The sequence below is a fragment of the Saimiri boliviensis genome, chromosome 19 (genome assembly GCF_048565385.1).
Source record: "Saimiri boliviensis isolate mSaiBol1 chromosome 19, mSaiBol1.pri, whole genome shotgun sequence".
Lineage (NCBI taxonomy): Eukaryota > Metazoa > Chordata > Mammalia > Primates > Cebidae > Saimiri > Saimiri boliviensis.
The window spans coordinates 26900718-26925558 of record NC_133467.1 but is presented as its reverse complement, the minus strand read 5'-3'; the positions used below and the strand labels follow the sequence as shown (position 1 = coordinate 26925558).

Sequence of the window (24841 nt, the reverse complement as noted above, 5' to 3'; positions counted from 1 at the left end):
AAATGAGCATAAAAGCCAGGTGCCAACTCTGACATCTAGTCATATGTCTTTCTCAAGATCACAATCCTTCTCTCATTAATGATATGCTTCCTATCTATGCTTGTGTTAATGGGGATGGGGTTCCTCCTATACATAGTTTTTTTTTTTCTTTGCTGTTAATCATATATTCACTTATCATTCAGCCAACACTTACTGAGAGCTTACTGTCCGACAACCAGTGGGGATGTAAGAACGGAAAAGATAGGTATAGTCCCTGACTTCATGGAGCTTATGCAGCCTGATAGAGGAGACGGATATTAAACAAATAGTCATAGAAACATATATTCCAGCATAAACCATGATAAGAGCTATGAAGGAAAATAATTGGATGAGATGAAAGACTACAGGAGGGGAATCTCACATCAATTGGAAGGTCAGAGCAGATTTCTTTGAGAAAATGACAGTTACATTCAGATCTAAAGGATGAGTAGGATCCAGTCTGGGGAAGAAAGCAGGAGGATGAGGAGAGGGTAGATCACAGAGAACAATAGATCTAACAGCCCTGAGGAGAGAATGAAGTCAGTGCATACGAGAAGCTGGGGGGTAACAGTGATCAGATCTCCCAGGTTAGATGGTCTGGCCATCGAACATGAGCCATCTAACATGGTCGGGCCATCTAACATGGGAGATCTGAACCACCTAACATGGGAGGTCCGACCATGGTCTGGTCATAACATGGGAGCTCTGAACATTCCTACCCCACAGTGAATTCCATTGTTGCATTTTCTCACCCATGATTCTTTGCTTGACATGTCCATGTCAATCAACTCCTGGCTTTGCCTCACCTTCACTTGCTGGTCAGACAGATTACTCACCATTTTTCTGTGACACCCCCTCCCTCAGTAACTCACCACTCTTGTGTCTCTCAATATTTTCCTTCTTGTATGATTATCATGACTGCACCTGAAAAACCCTATTACTAGATGACTAGTAACCGAGTTTGAGTCATTTTTGTAGCTCCTAAAGCCTTTAATACCAGAACCTAACTCATAGGAGAAACCCAGTAAATGCATGATGCATGAAAGAATAAAAGTTTGTTGATTATGCTGAGATGTCCTGATGTCAACTCCAGGGCACTGGGCATGAGGAAATGAGTATTCCCATTCCTAGGTTCCAACAATTTTTAACAGCCCGATTTTCATTTTCATGAAGTCCTTTTCCTGGAAACAGACTCCTGTGTGGACAGGCTCAATGCTAGCACTAGTGCAATACATCAGTCTTGATGACTAAGACCCTCTGATGATGGAAATAAGGCACCTAAATCAGAAAAATTGACGATTAGCTTTAAATTAGAACAGTTTCGTCTATCATTCAAAACACGGCCATTTCCAAAAGGCCTGTTCAAAGGCACAAATTATATCTAAAATATGTCACCCACAGCTTAGGAACCAACTGTAAGTTTGCATCATAGCTAATTGCTCAAGACACTGGTGAAACCAATTGACTGAGTTTGCCTTAAGAAAATGATTCCCAAATTTGCCTGCAAGTTGGAATCATCCAGGAAGCTTAAAAAATTACTCATACCCTTGTTCACCTACAGAGATTATTTAATTAATGTGGGATTGTGGTCTGGGTTTTGGAACTATCAAAAGAACCCCAGTGATTCTAATGTGCAGATGAGTTTGTGAACCATTGACTTACATGAGAACATTCTCATAACAAGCTAAGAAAAACCCATCAGCACAAAATGAGAAACTGTTTCCCGGATAATTCCAAGGAACTAATAAGATCCACTTTGCCCATCTGCTAGTACGCACAATTGGGGCTTATGAACCCAAGAAGCTCTTGCTTAGCGGGAGATGTGGTGGCTATGGCCATCTGCTGTGTAGACATAGCATATACTGACTTGAGGTTTCCGGGCACTGTGTCCTCAGCATGGCATGCTCCCACCACTTTGCCTCTGCTGTCAAAATCTTACTCATTAAAGGCCAGTCCCTCTGTCAAGTCTTCCCTTACAGTTAATACTTTCACTGCTCTCTCCAAAAATGCTTACATCTTTATTACAGCACTAATTTAATTTCCCTTACTTTCAAAACTAATTGTTAAACTGGAATCTTCTTCTGAGTTCAGGCACAATGTTTTATTCACCTTTATATTGTCAAAGAATGTAGCATTTTGATTTGTACGCACTAAGTGCCTAATGAATGCTTATTGAATGAATGCTGAGATTACTACAATGAACAGGGCAGACTCTATCCCTGCTCTTATGGAGCTGTAGGCTATGAGTTACGAGTAGCATAATTACCCTTAACTCCAAACTAGGTAACACTATTACAAAATTTCCAAGGTAGAAGGAACCATTGCATAGATGCCTCTATCTCTTGGTTCCCAGCCAAATGATGATCACAAAACCTTCCCTGTCATACACAACTCAACCACAGCTGCATCGCACATGGGAGCTCTCAGAATACAAAGCAACTGTGACCACACTGAGAGAAGAATAGGGCAGAGACCAGGGGAAAACATCTGGTCCCCTCTAAAGAGGGGACAGCAGTGCAAATGTGGGACACTCTAATCTAGACTGGGTCGAGATCCAAGGATTCCCAGCCAAAGAAGTAGATGTCAGCATGAGAGCTCAGGAAAGTCTGTTCAAGTCCCTGAGAGAGAGAGGAGGAAATGTGAAAATACAGCCCAGCTTCTGAGACCAAGTCACTGACACTTAGATTTTGTTGAACGGACCTGTATTAAGAACCACTGTGTACTGGCTACTGGCTACATGTATTCATGTATTCAGGTGTAGATTTGGAGGCTGCAACCCAATCACACTCAGGCAAAGCAGTCTATTTTCAGATCCCACTTACTCTTGGGGAGAGGCTCTAAATATACCATCCAGTGACTGCAGGAGGCAGATTATCATTGCTGGCAGCTGAGCAGGGTGGGGCAGACAGGGACATCAGGAGCCTCACCATCAACCTCAGCACAACTCAAAGGTCCCCACCACTTGTAGAACTATATTTACATAAGGGCAAATGTCTATTATTTGACTTGGTTTTCATTTAAGAGCTCTTGGGAATAGGTTTTGTATGGCAGGAAAAGCCACTATGTGATTTCCTCCAAAGATCTACTGAGCAAAGCATGTAGATGTCACAAGGTAGGCCTTAGACAAAACCGACCTTGTTCTGTTCTAAGGCATTTACATCATTGGAAGGTCTTGCAATTACATAAACTAAATAATGAAACTGTCTACATATGTAACACCTGATAATTTACAATATGCTTTTGTACCTCATTCATAAATGTGTATAAAATATTGTTACAGCAAAATTCAAGAAGGCTACACTCAGAAAGGATATTGGATTTTAGGACATGAGAATTTACACTGCCAGAATGATTTCCTCTGTAGCAGGGAAGGCCTTTTGAGTAGATGTTCAATAGAGACATAGTTTTCTTACTGCTGAAAGCCAAACACTGCATAATCCTTTCTGTAACCACCCCTATTTCCAGGCAGCTAATACCAAAAGGCCAGAAGGCATGTAGTTTTGGAAGGAATTGAGAGAGAGCCACGCTAACCACCAGGATTTGGATAACTCTGTCCAGTAGTGAAAATGAATAGACATAGCTGTAGGTAGAGAAACAGTTGATTGAGGAAAAGGTTGGGCAGGGCGTGCAGGTAGAGAAGGACAAAATCAGAATGTTTAGCAATATCAGAGTTTGAGAAAGCTCTGTATTCAGTGTATTATTACATTAGGCTTTGAAGAGGTACTAGACCCAGTTTGGCTGGTATCAACCATAGAGTAGCATCCATGGGAATCAGAGAAAGATGGGGTCTGAGACATTCCACCTGCAGCAGGGTGACTCCAAGCCTCCAGGCACCATCTACATCAGACTCATCTGGAAGGTGGCTAAACACACAGACTTCTGGGACCTGTCCCACCCTCTGAATCAGAATCTGGGGCTTCAGTGTGCCTGGACATATGTCCATTTAACAAGCTCCATGGGGGATTCTCATGAGCATGATGTGAGAATCACAGCCTTAGAGAATTGTATCTGCAGAAAGCGAAGTCTGAACTTAGTATGCCACATGACAGCATCAGAGGTTATTTGTTGATTCCTTCTGGTTACTCTGAGGAGTTGATATTAATGCCATTTTAGTCCAATTTCCAAAGTCACAGTTATTAGTAGTGGAGTCAAGATTAGAAACCAATTCTTTGGCAGAGAGGAAGGCTTTTCTGGCTGCCTGTGACTTCACCCACAAGCAGCTGTTGAGGATGCTACGCTATTTCTGATATGGCTCAAACATTAGCGACTCTTATGGTGGAATTTCAGACACATCAGCAGGCTGAGACAGATATTTAGGGGTCAGAGCCTTTCTGACGCCAAATCAAAGCCTATGTGTGAGGCTGATGTTGAACCCCCACTCCCTTCCACAGGAGGCCACTTGGTCCTGCACAGACACCTGTGGTCCAGATCCTTGGCAGGCCTCAGCCAGCCAAGACTGAAAGGGTGTGAAAGCATAGGTGGACATGGCAATGGCGACGGAGGAGATTTCTTGACAGCCTGGCAGATGAAGAGAGCTTCCAAGGACCTCAGGCCATCAAAGGCAAAAGCAAAAAGGGAGGAAATTCAATAAGTAGTTCTTGAACAGCCATTGCTTCCTGACTGAGGGACAGGGATATGCCCTCTCCACACTTGAGTGAGGGATCAGTCCTGCCTGGTAATTAAGAAAAGCAATAATGATCAGCACTAAAAATGAATCACCCTTTTTCTGTGAGAGGGTGGGCAGAGGACTATTTTTAAACTTCCATTTATTGACTGTTTTGTCAGTGATAGACCAGGAAGACGCTGTGAGGGAGGTGGATGGGCCGCCACCCTTCCTCCTTACCTCACCCACCCATCCCATCCTGTGCACTTCTGACAGATTAATCCTCCTAACGCACAGCTCTGATGGGACTCCTAGAACCAAAGACCTTTTTCCCCTTTTTAGAAATAGGGTCTCGATCTATCGCCCAACCTGAAGTGCACTGGTGTGATCACAGCCTTGCACTCCTGGGCTCTTGCAATCTACGTACAGTGGCATATGCCTGTAGCCCAACCACTCCACCTCAGCCTCTGGGTACAGGCCACTATGCTGGGCTCTTGAACCAAAGACTTTTAATGGCTTCTCCTTTGTCTACAGAGATATCTACACTGGGTTTCATCTCATTTCTCCATGCCCTTTAGCCCTCACTTCAACGAGTACATTTCAGTGTCTAGAAAAGTAAACAAGTACTCTCCTATACACTTTTTGCACATTCCTTTTTCCCAGGTTTTGCTCAAACTGCTTTCCTATCCCGGGATACCATCTCCCCCACTACCCACCATTTCAGATGAATCCCATCCCATCCTTTTCTGGGCATCCTGAATGTTCCTCTCCCTAATCCTTTCTAACTAGGTAATCACTGTCTCTTTCTATCTTGCTTTCCCTCTCTCTCTCTTCTCTGTCCTGTGCATCTCTTTCTCTGTCTCTCCTTGCTCTTGATCTCTCATCCCCACCCCCAAGTCCACAGCATCATGTACCTCTATTTCTGATCTACGACTAGCTACTAAGCTGTGTAACCTCTGAGTTTTCTCATTGTGAAGCATATTCACAGACTGGTATCACTTAGCCTTCTGCTACTAAAAACTCATTACTCATGTCTTTTGCTTTTGCATTTTAGCTGATGTTCAGCTTCCACACCAAGGGTTTGGCTTAATTATAATGAGACAGGGAGCCCAGTTTCCTTCTTGGGGGCCAGGCATGTCTTCCCACCTCTCTGGATCAAAGTCTCCTCTGTGGGAACCTTTCCCAGCTGTGCCCCACATCCTTCCATCCTGGCCAAAGTTGGCACCTGTGTTTCCACATCAGTTTCTTACTGTACATGCAATCTTCCTCTCCAGCACATATCACAATTATAATTAAATTAACTGTCTAACCAGGTTTAACATCTGCCTTCCTCCACAATAGGAAGCGCCATGAGGACAAGGCCACACCTCTTTTATTCACCATTGAATTCCCAGTGCCTGGAACATATTAACAGTTGATGGGCAATAGATATTTGGTGAATAAATGAATAGCATTTATCACACTCTGCATCTGATTATAGCTTTGTGTGCAGTGTATGTCTCATCTACTCTTCACTGTCTTTAAGAATATAGGTGATATAGAACAGCCTTTGTATCCCCCCAACACTTTCAACAGTGCCTTGTCCATAGTAGGTGCTCAAAAAAATAGTTGTTAAGCCTATTCCTCTAATGGGTGAGTAATCTAATGCCTATGAAAGGGAGTCAGTAGAAACACATTTGATTCAAAAGAAGACACATTTAGTCCAACAAATCAACAGGTAATTACTGAGTACTCCTTCTGCAAAAAGTATAGGGTTATCTGTCTCTCTAATGGGTGAGTAATCTAATGCCTATGATGGGGAGTCAGTAGAAACACATTTGATTCAAAAGAAGACACATTTAGTCCAACAAATCAACAGATAATTACTGAGTACTCCTTCTGCAAAAAGTATAGGGTTGTCTGTCTCTCTGTCTGCCTATCTATCTTTCAATCTGTCTGCTTGTCTAGGATTAGAGAAGTGGTTGTAGAGACAGTACAGGATCTGGTCTTGAGACCCAGATTTACCCTGAGTGTCTATATGATCTTGAGTAGCCAGGGCCCTCTAAACATCAGTTTCCAGTTTCTTTAGCCTTTAAAATGAGCATAAAATTTTTAGTTCACAGGGAAATTGTGAGGATTGAAAGAAGGGATGTATCTGAAAGCCTTTTGTAAAACATGAAGTGTAACAACATGTATAATTATTGTGAGTGCACGATGAAAAGGAAAAAGGCGACAGAATGAAATATGGCTGTGAGAGTCTCAGTCCCTCTCTAAGCAGTGAGGCGCAGGCCAGGAGTACAGCATGAGGTCCAAGCTCGCTGATTCTGCCTGTCCTGACCCCCTGATAAATCTCTAAGCCTCCAAGACACAGGTTCATCATCTTGTCAAATGGGCTCCAAGTCTCCTGGCTTCCTGGGAGGAGCTGCCTTACTAATAAAGAGATTGTCTTAATAACGTGAAGTACCCGGGTGCTATGGTAACGGGCATTACATGATCTGGAGAAGAGGAGCAGCTTTTGATAAGAATAGGGATCCTGCAGATGGGAAAAGGGGGTGGGGAGGCATGCAGGATGGGAGTGGAGGAAAACGCAAATGTGGATAGACAGAGTCAGCACCAGAGGGAATGAACAAACAGTATTGTTGTTGGTTCCTGTCTTTCAGGGTGTCCTCTCCTGTCTGGGCCCTACTATGGGGGTTTCTCGAACATTTCCTGATTTCGGAGTGCTACTGCAATTTTAGATCCCCATGTACTTAAGCTGATAGCCCCCATGGCTTTTTAAATACATAAACACATGCAAAATCTGGATAAAACCAGGTCGTGATTAAAAAAAAATTAGAAACCCAAGTTTCTTGTATTCACTGACGGATTATTTTAATAAGTTCTCTCATAACTGTTTGAAACAGCCTTGTGATCAAAGATGTTTTCCATAAGTCCTACCAATGTGGAGAACCAGGAAATGTATGCACTATGAAGACATCAATGCCAATGCCAATGTCCATGCCATGAAACTTCATAACCTTATTAAATATCACTGGTCTGAGAGTATACTGTACAACTTAGAAGGGTGTTGGTGCGGCCAGGCACAGTGGCTCATGCCTGTAATCCCAGCACTTTGGGAGGCCGAGGCAGGCAGATCACAAGGTCAGGAGATAGAGACCATCCTGGCCAACATGGTGAAATCCCGCCTCTACTAAAAATACAAAAATTAGCTGGGTAGTAGGACACGCCTGTAGTCCCAGCTACTCGGGAGGCTGAGGCAGGAGAATCATTTGAACCAGGAGGCAGAGGTTGTAGTGAGCCAAGATCGCACCACTGCACTGCACTCCAGTCTGGCAACAGAGTGAGGCTTTGTCTCAAAAATAAAAATTTTTTTAAAAAGGGCGGCAGGGAGTTGGTGCACATTAGATGGGGCAGAGGAAAGGAAAAAGAAAACATGCCTAATGAGTGCTTCTATGTTTCAGACACTGGACTGGGCACTTATCCACATTAGTTTCTGCCAGAGAGTCTGAGAGCTTGGGTTCTGGTCCCAGCTTGCCACCAGCCAGCTGTGACAGCTTTGGGATTTTTTAGAGAGAAGCACATCTGTTCACGAACACTTTTTTTATGATTCTGTTATTAAAAGAGCTTCCTCCTCATGTGGTCACTAAATGTCCTCTAGTTGACCTTTGCTTTTGTTTTTACCTCCTGCTATTTCCTCAGTTATAACTGAGATCCTAAGCCAATCACAGTAATGAAGACAGTTTAGTTCCTTCTTGGTTTTATATTTTGGCTTAAGCTTGTTTTGGTAAATATTAGCTGCCTCAACGGCAAGTTGAGTGTGACTATTTTGTGTGTTTATTGCATAGATGTTTCTACTGCTGCCAGGACTAAAGGAGATGGGTATTAAAAAAGAGGAGGAATTTAGATTAGGAGACTGAAAGAGCTTCCTGACTTCCAGGCTATAGGGTCCACAGGAAGGTAGTGTCCTAGGTGGCTGTACATATTCTCTTTCTATGGCCTTTTAAAGGAAAACTAGACTCTTTCCTTCATTAGTGTAAGGTCAAATGTGCCTACAGAAAGAAAAAGAGAACTGCCCATCATTCCTTTCAATATTTTATGTAAGTTTCATGTAGCTTTGGATTTTTCAAAAACATTCTTTAGTCTGGAAAGAAATATAGCAGAATATGAACAATGTTGAACTTTAGGCCATACAACCTTGAAGTGATTTTTATTTTCTTTTGCAGAATTCAATAGTTTAACAAATTCTCTATGACCATGTATTACCTTCACAATGAGAAAAACAATCAAAGTATTTATAAATCTTAAACAAAAACATTCTTTAGTCTGTTGACTTGTTTGTTTTTGCCATTGGCATATCACAAGTCACAGTCCATTTCCGCCATACATTCTATTTCATAAAGCAACTGACGAATAATAAACCAAACAAACAAAAATAGCCTGGAATCCTCACCTCCCTGAAAAAGCCATGAGATTGGAGCCAAATATTGTCAAAAAGTCCAAAGACGACAAATGTTAGCAAGGGTGTGGAGGAAGGGAGCTCTTGTCTACTACTGGCGGGAATGTAGACTGGTACAGCCATTACAGAAAACAGCCATTATAGAACTTTCTAAAGAACTTAAAAATAGAACTATCACGTGGCCTAACAATTCCTCCTCCAGAAATATATGCAAAGGAAATGAAATCATTGCCTTGTAAAGATGTCTGCACCGTCATGTTCATTGAAGCCGAGCCATATTCACAATATCATATCACAATATCATATTCATAATAGCCAAGATATGGAAACAACCTAAGCGTCCTTTGACGGAAAAATGGATAAAAAACTGTGGTACAGGCCGAGCGCAGTGGCTCATGCCTGTAATCCCTGCTACTGGGAGGCTGAGGCAGAGAATTGCTTGAACCTGGGAGATGGAGGTTGCAGTGAGCTGAGATCATGCCACTGTGCTCCAGCCTGGGAACCAAAGCAAGACTCAGTCTGAAAAAACAAACAAACAAACAAAAAATTGTGGTACATACATACAATGGAATACTATTCAGCCCTAAAAAAGATTGAGCTCTTGCCTTTTGACACAACATGAATGCCCCAGAGGACATTATGCTAAGTAAAATAAGCCAGACAAAGAAAGAAAAATATTGCATGCTCTCACTTATATGCGGAATCTAAAAAAAAAAAAAAAAATTCAAATATACAGAGAGAACAAAACAGTGGTTAGCAGAGGTGGGGTGCAGACAGGGGAGACAGGGGAGATGTGACAGATATGTAGGATGACACATCTAGAGGTCCTGAGATCCTCATGTACAACATGAGTACTGTAGGTAATAAAATTGTACTGCCTATAGGACTCATGCTAAATTAATAGATTTTAGCCAATGTGGCCACAAAAAAATGGGTTACTATGTGAGATAATGAATATATACTTTGCTTTACTATAGAAACTTTTTACTATCTATATGTATCCTAAAACATCATGTTCTGTGTCTTAAACATACACAACATAATTTATTAAAGATTAAAAAAGGCTGGAGCACAAAACCAACATTTTATGAGCATCCTGGGTACAGCCCCTCAGAGGCCCACTCACCTGAATTACATGAGACGTCTTATCCCATCAAAGAATCAAACTCTTCAGTTGCCCCTCCTCCTCCTCCTCTCTTCTATGCTCCCTCCCACCCCTGATCATTTAATTATCTGCTTTTCATGTCCTTCAAAAGTCACTGAAAAGATATACCAAAGATTTTTGGACTAATAAAACTTGTCTTGGTCCTCGTCTATACTGCTAATTTTCTAACCTTTATAAAAGTGTATGCCCAGTGAAATCAGAAGACCTGGATTCAAATCCTGACTCAGCTCTGTACAACATATCTGACCTTAGGAAACTGTATTAGTCCATTTTTCAGGCTGTTGATAAGGACATATCCAAGACCAAGCAATTTACAAGAGAAAGAGGTTTAATGGGCTTACGATTCCACATGGCTAGGGAGGCCTCACAATCGTGACAGAAGGCAAGGAAGAGCGAGTCACATCTTACGTGGATGGCAGCAGGCAAAGAGAGCTTATGCAGGGAAACTCCCATTTTTAAAGCCATCAGATCTTGTGAGACTTATCCACTATCACAAGAACATCACAGGAAAGACACCTCCCCCACATGATTCAATTAACTTCCATTGGGTACCTCCCATGACACATGGGAATTGTGGGAGTTACAATTCAAGATGAGATTTGAGTAGGGACACAGCCAAACCATATCAGAAATATACTTATCCTCTCTGACCTTTCATGCTCCCGTCTAAGAAATATGGACAATAACTGTGAAAATCAGATTTTAAAACATACAAAAATACATGACACAGTGATAAATACATAGTAGGTGCTCAATACATATAAGGAAGGTCTACAGCTATTATTTTGAGAGAACAGTTCAACCCTAAAACTAGTCACTAGAGTTAACCAAGACATCCACTGGATCCTTTTGACTTTTCCCAAGCAGAACCTTCAGCAGCTTAACCCCCAAAGGGTCAAGCTGATAAGGATAACTTATGCAAGCTATGGCTGTCAACAATCTGAAGTTATCTGGACCTGACATTAACCTTAAAAACAGCAGGGGGTGTTAAGCATTGAGGCAGCTCTACCTGCTATAGCACAGTAGAATGGTCCTCTTTGTTAAGGATTCATATTTTCCAATAGGTTCAATAAATATGATTTAATGAACTGTCATTCACCAGGTACTCTGCTGGCCCAGAGGACCGAAAGAAGTTGAAGAAATGGTTCCCGCCCTCTGGAGTATACAGCCTAATAAATAATTTTGACATGTAAATCTGTGTTATGTGACACTTTCCTTTAGTAGCTGCCCTCTCTTTCCCTTCCCAGCTACTCTTGAAAGGGTTGTTGAGGCAATCCTCATACCCACCTTCTACTTCCTTCTCAGTCCACTTCCTTCTCAGTCCACACAGCCTGCCCTCTAGGTCCATCACTCTAATAGGACCACTCTTTCCAAGGTCATAAAAAAATCTCTTTGTTTCAAACTTGAATAAATTTTATCTATGTTTATTTGCCAGCATGATGTCACTCAGAACAACTGGCCATTCCCTTCCCTACCTGAATCATGCTCATTTGGCCTTCTTGGCATAAGTCTCTCCAGATCCAAGTGTCAAGAGGCCCACTAGACATTCACACTTGGATGTCTCATAACCATCTCACACCTAACATTACCCAACTAAACTCATGATCTTCCCTCTAAACCTGGTTTTCCCAGAGTCTGCCATCCCCAGATGGTATCTCGACCCACCCTGGTTATGCAGGCCAGAAATCTAAGAGTCATTAATGAAGCCACTTCCCTCTAGTTCCTTATTTCTCATCCACAATTTGATCCTATCACTTTTCTCTATCTCTGATGTATCTACCTTGTTCTATCACCTTCTTTTGCCTACACTTCTGTAAAAACCTTTTAACTTCTTTTCTGTTTCTACTGCTAAGACCTCCATTCCATTAGCCACAAAATAATCAGAAGAGTATTTATAAACATAAATTTGATCATATTACTCCCATGCTTAAAGTCATTTAAAGATTTATCATTGCACTGAGAAATAAATTATCTTCCTGTAACTGAATCTTCGAGGTCTCCATGACCCAGCCTCTGGCTATTTTTTTTTAACTGCAACCTCATGTACTCTTGCCCAGATCACATCATAGCCACACAAGCCTTTTTTCAGTGCCTAGAACACACCATCCTCTTTCCTGCTCTAGAGCCTTTGGACATGCTATGCTCTCTGATTAGAGGGCTCTTTCATCCACTCTTCCAGGCAATCAAGCAACCTTAAACCTCAGTGTAAATGTCACCTCTTCAGAAAAGCCATCCCAAATCTCCAGTCTAAATTAGATCTCCCTGCTATACTCCCTCATAAAACCCTGTTATTTCTCTTCATAATTTTTATCAGAGTTTTATATTTACTGATTCTATTGTATATACAATGTATGTATTCTTAAAATTATAAATAGCATAAGGGCAGAAACTTTGTGAGCTTAATTGTCTTCCATTTAGTAAAGAAGCCTGGTAAGAAAATAGGACTATACACCCACAAAGGAAATTTTTGCTGGCTTCAGAAATTAATCAACTTACTCTTTCATTCAAAAAATATAATTGACTTCCAAGGATGACTAGGTATTTGAGAAAAATCACCATCACAATTACATATAGATGAACAAATAAAACACTGACCCCAGAGAAAACAAATATAAGTGAATTTTAAAGTAATTCCAACTAGAGTGCACAAAGAGATGCAAAGAAATGTTACATAAATAAAACAACATTGGTGCTATAAAAATAAAACATTCGAAGTGCAAAACAGAATTACTGCACATTAGAGATGCAGTTGCTAAAGAAAAAGACAAATAGAACAACTAGAAGACAAATTCAAGACAAATAAATGAAAAATATGAGAGAAAAGTCAAGCAACATAGAGAATCAACACAGTAGATGAACTATCAATCAGAAAATGAGTGCAGAGTAAATGGAAGGGAGAAAATAATTTTTAAAATGCAGAAAACAAGCAATGCCTTGAGCTTACCAAAAAAATACAAACTGGGTTTACATCCAAATAGATCCCCAGGTAAAGTTTAGAAACATTAAGGACAAAAAATATCCCAAAAGTTTCTAAGAGAGAAAACAATTAAGTTGGTCACCTACAAAGCAACAAGTATTAGACCGTCGTTATTAAAACTATATGCTAGAAGTCAATGATCAGAGGAAAAATCATCTTAAATCTAGAATTCTAGCCAAACCAATCAAGGAAGGGGGAGTAGAGGAGTTTTTAGACATGCAAAGACCCAGAAAGGTAACCTCTGATGCACCCTGTGTAAAGATCATTTGAAAACATACTCTAACCAAGTGAAATAGACATCTAAGAGAAGGTGGGATCCAAAAAGAGTGGGAGTAAACCAGAGGGAAATGAATTGAAATCCTAGAGTGGCAATTCTCTGTAGGGCTGAGAAAGTAACCAAGAAAATTAGAAAAGAGAAAAGAGCTGTTTGAGAAAATGTCTTCAAGAGTCAAGAAAATTTCCTATAGCAAGTAACTGGAATAAGAAGCTAGATGACCTATTGATAAGGTAAAATAATAGCATTATTCTGTAAGCAAGACAATAGAAAAACAGTTAAGAATACCAGGAAAATTTAAAAAGAGTTGTAAAAGAAAATTATGGTCTAAATATACAAAAATGAAAATGTATCAGAATTCTAAGCATGAATAGAACATATGAAAACAGAACACCTCTGACATTGATTCTTAAACCATTCCCCACCCCTTGAATAAAAGAGATTTAACAACATAGAATTATATCCTCTCTATGTGTCTAATCCTGCTACTTGGTTCTGAAGAGAATACTAATTACATAATCATAATGTAAATACTCATTGATTTCCAACTTATAAAATCAACATATAAACAAAACACAGAGGCTTAATGGTAATTACAGAAAATAATTTAACTATTATCAATCTAAACAATGTAAAAGTGATAGAACAGCTGACAGGTTGTGGAGAAAGGGTGAATTTCTTATTTTATGGTGCAGAATTAGGAAAAACTGTCTGAAGTTGAGATATCAAGAAAGACAGTCTTTTAAAATATAAATTAAACATGTTATTTAAAATCACATAGGGAACAAAAAGCAAAATTAGGAGGCTACTACAATAAGTTAAATTATTCCTCTTCTACAGTAAGGAATCAATAAACACTGTTTAAAGTTGGAAAATGAAGAAAAAGCAATATAAGCATTTAGACAATTAAAATTTGTATATAACCACCAGAAGAGCTAGAAATAGAAATGGTTAAACCTAGAGACAGGTGAGGGGGTGAAAGGGACATTTTAACTCTTGTTTTATGTTGTTCTATATGGCTCAGGTACTTATGACTCTATGTATATATTACTCTAATTAACTAAATAGTGAGTGAAGAATATGCAAATATAAATAAACAAGTGTTCTGGGCCAAGGGACTCAGCCACAGAGCTCTCTGAGGGGAGGGATGTTTGAACAGAGAAGCCGTAGAGTAAGGAGCAACCTCCAGGAGCTCCCGTCCATGAGCACCCTGACAGGTGTGTCTCTCTTACACCCAAAATACACATACACAGCAGCCTGCAACTAAGACGGATGGCTGGTGTTATAGAGCATAGGCCTCAAGGGCTGTAGCTGGCCATAGGCTCAAGAGGAGTCAGTCATTTTAAGTGGTCTAACCTAGAGACTCTGAAGCAAGGCGAGCTGGGTGAAGGTCATTTGACTTAGAGGTCAAAATCATAGACTTTGCAACACTGGGCCTTATCTAGACTGTCTCTTACTAGCTGTGTGACCTCAGGCAATTGAAAACAATTATGCCCAGCCTTGAGGAGTTGGATGTGGCTTAATTGAGCTCATTTGTGTTAAGCTGGCAGAACAAAGCACAAGATGAGTGTTAGCTATTATGACCATTATAAAGAGATACAGATCGAAGCTTAAGGGGGAGCCTAAGGACAACAATGAATGTGTTGGCGATTCTGTTTGGTGATGATTTCCCATAGCTGTCTCCTCCTTTACTATTAGAGAAACAACTTGATTTTAGCTTGGGAAAAGAGAATGCCACTTTTGGGAACCACAGCTATTAATACTAATACTACTAATAAATGCTAACATTTATTGAGCATTGACCACATTCCAGGAAGTGTGCAAAACACATTACATGGATTATCTCATTTCATCCTCACCACCATCAGGTGAGACAGACTTTATTATTTCCATTTTGTAGAAGAGAAAACACAGAGGAATTCTTATGGTGAACCATGTGAAAATGCTGTTATTCAACCATCTTTTACCTATGACCAAATAGCAATTTGGAATAATTTACTTTTAGAAGCAAGTAGCCCAAGTCAGTTCTTAACAGAGCCCAGTTTCAAGCCTGTGTCCACAAGTATTTCATGCTGATGAAAACACTTCTGCAAGGATGACTGGGGAGGGCACCCAGGACAATGAACTAAGCCGTATGGGATAAGAGAAAATACAGGAAACACAGGAAAAGTAATTTGGACTTTTTTGAGTCATATGAAAGAGGCATTAGGCCAGGCACGGTAGCTCATGCCTATAATCCCAGCATTCTGGAGGCCGAAGTGGGTGGATCACCTGAGGTCAGGAGTTTGAGACCAGCCTGATCAATATGATGAAATCCCGTCTATACTAAAAATACAAAAATTAATTGGGCATGGTGGTGTCCACCTGTAATCCCAGCTACTTGGGAGGCTGAGACAGGAGAATCACTGGAACCTGGGAGGCAGAGGTTGCAGTGAACTGAGATCACACCCCACTGCACTCCAGCCTGGGGACAGAGCAAGACTCTGTCTCAAAAAAAAAAAAAAAAAAGAAAGAAAAAGAAAAAACAAAAAGAAAAGAAAAGGATATTAAAATAATTCTAAAATATTCTAATAGAGCCACAAGGTTGAATCCAAGTTTCCAGGACCTGATGCTGATTCAATTTGAAGGCTCCTCTTTTTCAAAAAAATTAATATGTACCTATGTAAAATTGGATATTTTCTGTATCATCTCTTCATGTGATCTTATATCTTGTTAGTCACGATGGGTACCCTTCTCAGAAACCAAGGCTGTAGGCAGCCTTGCAGATGGGATTTTATGAAATGCATCAGGAAGCAGAGAGTGAAGGCATTAGAGGCTGCACACCTGTCAGAGTTATGAAGAGCGTGCCTGCATTGCCCCCATGCAGAGACAGGGGAAAACCCCATTCTATCCAGCAGACCGGACCTGCTACAGCTGAGACAGTGGGCCTCAGGGGGCTCTATTATTCCAACATGCAGTGCATCTCTCTTGAAAAGTCAATGCCTGCTGAAAGGTCCCTTTACTCATCAGTGGGTTCAATCAGTGTTTTCTTACCCTAACCCCCATCTTACCTGCCTAGCCTCCCTTTCTCCGCACCCTCCCTCTTCTTTCCTCACCTCTCAATACATCTCTGCTCCCCGAACACTTGAGCACAGACTCAGGCTTCCTCTTCTTATTACTTTCAGAAAATTCTGTAGGTGGAAAGAAATTTAATCGGTAATAATAATGCTTTCTATTTTTAGAGCTTCTGCCTTCTGAGCAACCCGAAGAATGCCACAGCTATAACAAAATCGGTTAAAGGGTTGAAAGGGTCTTCTAAAGGTCTTCTAGGAAAGTCTCCTGCAGTGAGGCAAAACTTTCCTGAAACCCGCTTTGGACAGGTAATAGCCTCTCTTACTTTACCCTGGAATCAAACTCAGCTCCATACCCGGTACTCTCAATCTCCAAGAACTCTCCCCACCCCAGGCAGGCCCCTTCTTTGTATCCCCTGCTTTAATTCTTCCCTCCCTGAAATGAGGGCAATAAACTTCTAATGTTCTCCCAGCCTTTAGCCTCTTCTCTAACAACCTCCACCTACCAATACAATGATCTTTCTGAAGCACAGCTCTGATCGGACTTGGAATGCATAGATGGATATACAAAGTGTTGTGGGGACACAAGGGGGGTATGGGGGTTAAAGGAAAACATCACAAGTTGAGATTTAAAACGATAGTAGGAGGTCACCAAAAAGGGCAGCAGGGAGGAGATATGGCAGGCAAAACGTATAACCAATGCAAAGGATTGAGTCCTAAAGAACATGGATGTTTGAGGCACAGTAACTCACAGTGGAGTGAGGAGGGACGGAAGCAGAGAGGAGCCAGCAGAAGAGAGGATGGAAAGGAGTGTGGGGCCAGATTGGAAGCCAAACCATTTTCTCTGGTAGCAGTAGAATAGTTGGGTGGTGGGAGCCACTGTGGAGCCTTGCGCAGAGTACAGCTGAAAGACCTTGATCCCAAGAAGAGACATGTATCAGAGAGGAAGGCACTAAAGGAAAACAACGATATTGTGTTTCTCCCATTCCTGAAACTGTCTACCCCACCCCCATATGTATACACACACATTTGCACACCCTTCCCCTTCTAGAGTAAGTGATCCTAGTTCTCTGTTGTAGTTTCTGAACTGTAAGGTACTAAAGAAAGTCTTAGATCTGGAGTTAAAGGGCCTGGTTCCAAATCTGTTTATACGCGTTTGGCCTCACTGCTGTGCTTCATCTTCTTTAACACTAAAATGCAGTGGAGACACCTCCGTCCTGGAGTGGTTGAGACTACTGTGGGAAATATGTATGAAATACCTAGGACGGGTCCCAGTACATAGGAAGTCTTCAGTCAATGCAACTTTAATGCAAATTTTGTTTTCTTTGCGATTCTCTCTACAACCCCATGAGTTCTGTGCCCCTAAGCCTTTAGGTAGAAGCTATCTTTGACAGGCAAGGCACATGTGTAGGCTCCAGCTAACTGCACTACCAACGCTGCTCCAGTGAGGCTTTGCTTGGATTTTTCTGGCCTGAAGTTGAGATGGGGCTAACACATATAGAGAGAGGTAGGCTAATAGCAAACCCTGTAGGATGTGTTTGTGTGTGTGTGTGTGTGTGTGTGTGTGTGCGCGCGCACACTTGCACATGTACGCACACACACAGCATTAGTAGATACTGCTAATGCTTAAGGGAGGAGGGAAAGAGGGTTGGATAAAGAAAATGAATGCAAAAATGTGGAGCAAAATCCAGCTGTGCAAAAGAGGGCTAAAATAGATGAAATGCTGGAGAGGGCATAGCTTGCACAGTCCTCATTGACGTCTAGGTGGGCGCACATGGAGAGTGCAAAAGGGGACTGCCCACACCCTCTCAGTGGAATCTCCCAGCTAGGCCACTCAGCCCCAAATGGAGTCCTTCCCTCGGTGCACTCCCTCCAAGCTAGAGACATCCTCCAGAGCTTGAGGCTGGGTGTTGGGCAGAAGGGAGGATAACTCCACCAGCATTCAGCAACCCGCCAATAGTTTCCAGGGCTTCCTCTGAGGAAAGGCTCTCTGAGCACATGCTTTTCCGTGACATCACTGTCAGTGACCTTTGGGGGCCAGTAGGGTGGAGTCTAAGGGGAAGGGGACAGGCCACAATTCTTTGGTCACCACAAAGGTTGGGATTGTGAGCTGCCCGGAGCTGGAGAGCCGCCTCAATGAGGACAATGTCTCTTGCTGGATTGGGAATGGCTTCCCTGCCCGAGGACATCGCAGGACTATAGTGGACCTGTTGTTTTTGCTTTTTTTTATATATTAAAAAGAACATTGTTGAGCACAGAGGCTCTGTGTGTGTGTGTGTGTGTGTGTGTGTGTGTGTGTGTGTGTGTATGTGAAGAAGTGTAAAGAGTCTTGGAAAATTGAATTTTGCTTTTAGAACAAGTGATAATGATGTGGAGTGGAAAATGTACAGCCTAGCAAGTAAAGTGCATTTTTGCTTTTTGGAAGCCTGGAGAATGAAGGAAGGAAGGAGGGGAGAAAGGAGAGGAGAATAGGAAGACTTTTGCTGCTATTTCAGTGAGAACACCAAACGGCATTGAAAGAAATCAATATGCCCAATGAGTCCAAAGCTGATTACAGTTGAGCAAACACAGTCAACTGCCCTGTGTTCACTTTAAGTAATAGCCTTAAACACTTGGAGGAAGTAACTCAATTACCTTATTGATTTGGGATTTGAGCTGCCTCCCCCATCACACAACACACATGAATACCACCACAGACAGACCCATACGTATTATTTTTGTTTTGCTTCTTTTTCAACACTAATGTAACTGGCATGACCTGCTCAATCAGCTTGGAAAATAAACAAAATGATATCTGCTTTTCATATGCACATTAATTGCTCAAGTCACCACCTGCCCAAAATGAAGGATGGCCAGTATCATCTCTCTTGAGAGCTCCTCCCCCAAAACTAAAGAGCCCCAGGTGCTCACTCAGCCCAAATTGGTTAGTGTAAAGAAATAATTGAGAAATCTGATCAGTTCAGCAGCCCTCTCCTCCTGCACCCCCGTTTCCTGCTGTCATCTATTGTAGCCCCTGCCACACGGGGCTGCTGATGAAACCACACAGCCCCACACAGATTGATATCTCGTCACTGCTGGGCCCATGCCTGGCTGGCCTATGCCCCTATGTAGACACAGTGTTTCTTGAGGAAGGATGATCCCACTGCATTAGTGTTCACCCACGCACTCATCTATTTGCTCTCATGTGAGCTCTGGCTGTTCCAAAGCCGGGTCCTCAAAATAGGGAGGGGGCCTCCAATGACAGCCAGAAGCAGCCCTCCCTGAAGACTTCCCCACTGGAGATGCCTGATGCATTCTCCCACTAACAGACCTCATCCAGGGCCCTCAAAACCATCACAACTTATGCCATTGACTTGCAAAAGCTCAGCAGAGACTGGAAAGTGTCTCAGACACTACTGAATCCAATGTCCTTGTTCTACGTGTGAGGAAAATGAAGCCCAGCAGACTCAAGTGAGCCATGCAGAGTCACACTATGACCCTGGAGAATGTTACCTTCGCAGGTAGGGGAATGAGTTGCCGGTGAGGTCAGCAAGTCTTAGTTCCACACCTGGAAAACATCAGGCCTATGTGTGTGGAAAGGTGGCCCTTCAGTTACCCCAATCTCATTCTCCCCAATGCCATACCTGTGCCAAAGCCTGACCATGGAGAAGTCCCACATTGTAAGCCTCTGAACCAAATGCCCCACATCTCAGGAACCCTTAGTTCTGGGCAAACTGGGACAGTTGGTTACCCTAGACTCTGCTCTATTTATTAGCCTTCCCTTGTGCTGTATTTTCAAACTCTCCCTCTCAACTGGCTCTTCTCTATCAGCTCCAACCTTTCCCACGTTTAAACTGTAAAAGTCCCTTGATCCAACATTTCTCTCTCCAACCTCCTCATCTCACCATTCTCCTCCACTCTGCTTTTGCCTTTCCCTTCCGTCTTCTGTTCTGCCCTTTCCCATTTTTCTTCTCTCGAGTGTAAAATAAACAGTCCTGGATGCATGCTCATGCACGTGTGTGCACACACACACACACACTCACACGTTCATCTCCCTTATGCAGTATACTGGGTGAGAAAGGTCACAGCTCTAGTAGCTTCCTTGATAGCCACGTGGCAGCGTGCTGAACCTGGACAGATTCCAGGCATGGGAAGGCCACCTAGGCACTGGGAAGGCAAGGACTAGGTGGCAGGAAGGAGGGTGAGAACAGGCTATTATTCCAGAAACACCCCAGCCTCTGCTGGTCAGGTGGAAACAGCCCAGATTTGTCCTTATGGTCTGGGGATTCCAGGCATTCAGCTGTGGAGGCAGAGGAAACCCCTAAACCAACTCAATAGGTATGAGTGGCATTTGTTCTGCTGCTTCAGGTGAAAAGGTCACCGGCACTGGTCCCCACCCTCCACCCCCACTGCCTGTCTTTCTCTTCCTTAAGAAAGGTTTTTATGTTGTAGAAGCCCCTTCTTGACATGTGCACACTCCACCCTTCATGCCTTCACAGGAGCTTTCTGAGTGGTTTACAGCAGACCCTTTATCTTCCTGACACAGAGGCTGACAATGTGCGATGTACTGAGGAAAGAGAAAGGACGGCCATCAAAAATTACTGAACCCATGCTAAGGGCCAGGCATTGTTCTAGGAGTTACGGATACAGCGGTGACTATGACTGAGGTGTTCCCTGCCCTGAGGGAGCTGGCATTCTAGTGGGGAAACAAAATATACATGTACACATATATAGTAATTATAGATTGCAGAAGTACTAGGAAGGAAATTAACAGGGCATTGTGGTAAATGACAACACAAAAGACTTCCTTGGAGTTTGGAGGAAGTTCTCAGATGCTTTCTGAGTAAAAAGCATCTAAACTAAGACCTGAACAATGGGACTGGGGACACAATTTGGGATGGAATTTAAAGGAATGCTCATATACACTATAATGTCTGTGTTATCACTATCCACAATTTACGTGTCAAGAAATCAAGGATTTGAGAGATGAGGTTACGTGCCTGGTGGCATGGTTCAAACTAATGTGATCAATACCAAGGCCAGGCTTTCTTTTTCACCTTCCCTTGCTTGCGGAATCCATGCTTGCATTCTGAATACTAAAAAGCATCCGGGTGCCAGGCATGGCAGCTCTCATCTGTATTTCAGTATTCGAAAAGCTGAGATGGATGGACCACTTAGCCAGGCATGATGGCTCACACCTGTAATCCAGTATTTGAAAGGCTGAGGTGGGTGGATTGCTTGAGGTCAGCAGTTTGAGACCAGCCTGGCCAACATGGTCTCTACGCTTTTGGTAGAGACAGCAACCTGTCTCTACCAAAAAATAAAAAAGTTATCTGGGCATAGTGGTGTGCACCTGTAGTCCCAGCTACTTGGGAGGCTGAGGTAGGAGAATCACTTGAAACCAGGGGACAGAGGTTTCAGTGAGCAGAGATCATGCCACTGTCCTCCAGCCTGAGTGACAGAGTAAGACCCTGTCTCAAAAAAATAATAATAATAACAAAAAAGGGCATCTGTGAAGCTTTTGCAATCTGAATGTGCAGATTTCAGCTGATGCTTTGAGATCAGCATCCAGTCTTGGTAAAGTATTAAGTACTGAGAAGCTACTACAGGCCCATGGCAGACAAACAGGTTCTTGAAAAACAAGCCAAGGGCATAAGCAAGAGCCTAAACATGGAGTTTGAAAGTGGTACGAGGCAGGGAAGATCTTAGAGGTCAGAGTGCTTGAGCAAGGCAGCTCCGCAAGGACAGAGCCAGGCCAGGCAGAGAGGAGGGGGCGCAGACTCAAGCTGGGGACCTGCTTGTGTTGTGTGAGTCTAGGCAGGAAGCTGCCTTTTCCAGAAGAGAGCTGAGGACCACCGAGGGGGACTGGAAAAACAGCCATACCTTTCCATGACCTGGTACAATCATGAGAAAGTAGAGGAGTGGATCCAGTTCCCTGGATCAGTCCTTCCATCAGCATTTTCTGAGTGTTTAGCTTACAGGTCTCAAATACTGCATGAGGTATTGTGAGAACATTCAGAGCTCAGAATCATGATCTCTACCTCACAGGAGCCGAAAACCTCCTTGATGAGAACTGCTCCTGCTTCTGAAACAACTGAAGAGCCCTTGTACCTGCAGGTGGTGGCACAGCCACGTGAGCCTGGAGAATAGGGCTTCTTGAAGGAAGCAGACCTGGTGTACATTGAGTTTTAAGGGTGGGGAAAAATTCAGATTGGCAGAGACGTGGCAGAGTGGACATGTCAGGTAAAGGACATGCCACTTAAAAGAGCACAAAGAAAGGCTAGCTGGAGGAGGAGCAGTGAGAGCATAAGGGACAGGGAGGACCCAGCAGATTCTGGGCAGGGAAGTGACGTACTGAACGTTCCTGAGCAAGGGAGTCACAGAATAAAAGCAATGCTGCCGGGCGCGGTGGCTCAAGCCTGTAATCCCAGCACTTTGGGAGGCCGAGGCGGGTGGATCACGAGGTCAAGAGATCGAGACCATCCTAGTCAACATGGTGAAACCCCGTCTCTACTAAAAATACAAACAAAAATTAGCTGGGCATGGTGGTGCGTGCCTGTAATCCCAGCTACTCAGCAGGCTGAGGCAGGAGAATTGCCTGAACCCAGGAGGCGGAGGTTGTGGTGAGCTGAGATCGCGCCATTACACTCCAGCCTGGGTAACAAGAGCGAAACTCCGACTCAAAAAAAAAAAAAAAAAAAAAAAGCAATGCTTTCCAAATTATAATAGTAATTCCCTGCTTGCCTGTAACATTTTGCTCAATGTTTCTGATTGCTCCATATACATTATCTCACTTGATTCTCACAACTACCCACTGAGGGAGAAAGTTATCGCTGCATTTTATAGCTGAGTAAATGGATGGGAGAAGTTAAATGACTTGCCTAAGGTCACAAATCTCGGGGAAGGAGCTGAGATTGGAACCCAGTCCACTGATCTATGGAAAGGGGAGTACAGCACCATGAAAAGGGCTCAGATTTGGAAACCAGACAGATCTTCATTTCAGTGGCACTCCTGCTGGTGACTAAGAAGCCCAGGACAGGTTATTTAACCTCTCTGAGTCTCAGTTTTCTAATTTTCAAATCAGTAATGAGAAACCTTAGAGAGATGTGGGTTTGTTGTGAGGTGTAAAGAATGTTGACTCCTGGCACAGAAAAGAATCCTACAAATATTTGTTTTCCTCCTCTTGTTCCACTGCTCCCCACTCAGGTCCTGAACAAACCGAGGGATTGGCCCAACATCCCCCTGCCTTCCAATGGTGTCAATGAAGCTCTGGGGCAAGCGGTTCACCCTCACAACCAAGCAGCACTGATCTGGCTTTTGCAAAACCACAACCCCATCCCAGGCGCAAGGGCTGTGCTGGTGGGCGGTCGCTCAGCACCCAGCACATCCCAATCTAAGAACAGGCTGCGGTGGAAGAGTACGCTGAGCTGCAGAGAGATGGGTGATCTGTGAAGCCGCACAGCACACGCCACTATTTCTTGATAGAGCAGGCCTGGATTTATTGTTGGTTTTTTGTTGTTGTTTTTAAACAAACAAAACAGGATTTAAAATAACAGCCCACACACAAATACTTGTCAGAAATCTCACCCTTGACTTATCTCTTGGATAAAAGCAATTTCTTATCCTGGCAAAGCTCTTTATTCTTTTGAAAACATTTTCATATACATTATTTCACTTGATCCTCAGAAGGCCAGAAGGGAGACAGTGCAGGCTTAACTGTTCCCTTTGAACAGATGAAAACTCCATGGCCTAGCAGCTGGAGGGAGGGGTACCCCAAGCTCCCAACCTCCTGCCCATGGTTCTCTCCCTTTCCTGGAGGCTCGATTCAGAGTCCAGAGTCCATTCACTGGCAAGCTCAACTCTAACATCCAAAATCCTCCCCGCTCCACTCAGCTACTGAAACATCAGAGATGCCCACGTGAGGCTCATGCAACGGGTAAGGTGGGGATGGCAGTTTCGAAAAGAGACAGCTAACCCTGGGCACGTCCTACAAATGTGCTAAACTCTCCAGTCAGAACAGGCAGGAGTCCCTAAGCCCCTACCTTCCCAGGAACCTTTCCTTCATGCTCCAATCACCCATTCCAATCCTCTCTTAACCTGGGATGCTCAGAGACACAGAAGACTCATTTGGAGTAAGATCCCCTGAGGTCCCTGGTAGGTCAAGCCCTCAACTTCAGCTTGAGGATTTAGGCAAGTCAGTTCACTCCTAGAACCTAGCTCAGAGATCCTACAGGAAGGCCAGCCTGCTAACCCAGGCCACGGATTGACTCCTAGGTACAGCAGACCTGCTCTGTCCAGCAGTATGCAGAAGCCCAGGACAAACAGCAAGCAAATATTTAG

General features: G+C 43.0%; 1 protein-coding gene across 7 annotated transcripts in view; it reads right to left on the bottom strand.

Moving 5' to 3' along the window:
• RXRG (retinoid X receptor gamma) overlaps nucleotides 1-24841 on the bottom strand; it is a 198291-nt gene that overhangs the window by 49468 nt on the left and 123982 nt on the right. For all 7 annotated transcript variants that reach the window (XM_074389866.1, XM_074389868.1, XM_074389871.1 and 4 more), the window contains 2 exons: nucleotides 17275-17435; nucleotides 16568-16642 (listed from right to left, as the gene is read on the bottom strand). The gene's annotated coding sequence lies outside the window, so the exon portion shown is untranslated. The remainder of the gene's footprint in view (nucleotides 1-16567; nucleotides 16643-17274; nucleotides 17436-24841) is intronic.